The sequence below is a fragment of the Pundamilia nyererei genome, unplaced genomic scaffold, assembly GCF_000239375.1.
Source record: "Pundamilia nyererei isolate P.nyererei 1_Seehausen unplaced genomic scaffold, PunNye1.0 scaffold00004, whole genome shotgun sequence".
Lineage (NCBI taxonomy): Eukaryota > Metazoa > Chordata > Actinopteri > Cichliformes > Cichlidae > Pundamilia > Pundamilia nyererei.
In genome coordinates, this window is record NW_005187405.1 from 4,129,388 (window position 1) to 4,131,137 (window position 1,750).

General features: G+C 35.3%; 1 long non-coding RNA gene across 1 annotated transcript; it reads right to left on the bottom strand.

Moving 5' to 3' along the window:
* Positions 1-592: 592 nt before the first annotated feature.
* Positions 593-1,528, bottom strand: LOC102197334 (uncharacterized). Its single transcript, XR_311421.1, has 4 exons — positions 1,399-1,528; positions 1,153-1,248; positions 907-983; positions 593-801 (listed from the first exon to the last, which is right to left on the bottom strand). It is a non-coding gene; the product is annotated as an uncharacterized LOC102197334 (long non-coding RNA).
* Between the last annotated feature and the right edge of the window lie 222 nt (positions 1,529-1,750).

Here is a 1,750-nt window from a genome sequence, read left to right on the forward strand (position 1 = left end):
GATTGAGTCCAGGCGGTTCTCATATTTCCTCATTTTTCCGAGGTCGTCATTTAGGAACGTGTTGAGTAGCTGAAAACGTAATATGTTGACGATTTGTCACCTAGCATAAAATGTTACGCTTTGGGAGTGAGAACGTGTTGAGGCGAGGAATTAAAAAATGAAGAAATTACACCAGATCTATAACATGTTAGTTACTTTAATGTAATTACAGCACATATCATCTGGAAAATTCTAACGGCACTGCTAATATTACATTTTAAATTATGCGTTATAATTGTATTGCAGCCGCTCAACTTCCACAACGTAATATAACACAGAAAAAAATACAGTAATGCAAACATGTTTGGCAGTGTGTCTCGTTCCTTGACCAGAGCAGACTGGATTTGTATGGTGAGTTATTCTTCTGTCAAATGATTGTCAGAATATTTTTCTTTAAAAAAAAAATAAAAAATTATTCCATTATTAAACTTTATTTAAAAAAAAAAATCTTGTACCTCCACCTAAAAAAACTTTTATCTCTATATATGGTAAAGATTCATAACTGTGTAATACAGCCTTAAATTAAGATTATAAGAACTTAGAAACATGCATATACTACTAGTTGAGAAAAAGTGTCTGTCACTTTATTCATTCTGAAACAGTCAGTTAACTTTACCGGTTTAATTAGATTTTATTGTGAGTGTTGGAGTCTGTCATCACCGTGTTGCTTCATTCTAATTCATGCTTTCATTGTCCAAAGCCTCACACGGGCTTTACCGTCACGGCACAGCCAGTACATCTCTGCTGCACAAGTCTCTGAAGCTATGAGAGAGATGACACTGATTACTGACAAAAGTATGAATAATGCATGTTGTGCTTTTTTTCACTGTAACATTTAGTGTACATTTTAAGAATGTTTGTACTTACAAGTGATGAAATTTCTGATATCGCTTGTTCTTTGGTTTCAAAATTAGATAGTAAGGACACTTTTAGGTGAGCAATCGCTATTTGGGCAGAAAGAAAGAAATACACATTTAGAATGTAATTAAACCTGCAAACTAAAGTAGTTGAAACATTTGGTGTTTTGCCACTTTTTTTCAGAAGTGACACATACAATGAAGGAATCTTTGTCTACATGTGAATTTTTGATATAGCTCTCAAATGGTGACAAACCTATAGCTGAATTACTAGAGGTGGGAGAAAATGTTGAAGAAAGACTGGATCCTGAGGTTGTGGTCACATTAAGTGGTGCAAGTGTTGTACTGCTTGCTGTTGTGAAAGAGATCATAGACAAAGAAGCTGTTATGATATTTATTGAAGCTGTAGCTTTTTGGTAGTGCAGTGGAAACATCTGTAATCAAAATGTAAATGTTTAAAACTGTGTATATATTTCTAGTCTCTGTGTTTTTCTTCACTTACATTGTTTACAGGTTGGATTATAGTCAGGACAGCAGTCACCCACTGTCACACAGTACTCGTCACAGTAACACCCTCTTCGGCAGTAGTCGTTGCGCCCTGGGCAACATAGAGCTGGTGGACCCAAACAACCTGTAGCAACTGCAACACATAAAGACCGATATAAAATATGCACTGTCTGGCAGTATGCGTGAGGTGGACTCATGTGAGCTCATGCACGGTATTATTTAGAAAGCATTTCTAACTAGCTAGAAAATGTTACTGTTAACATATTTTTAACAATCAGATCTATGAGGCAAAAGAAGTTTGTATGAGCTTTGTAAGTTAATATTCATTCTTTCACCTTTATTCTTTG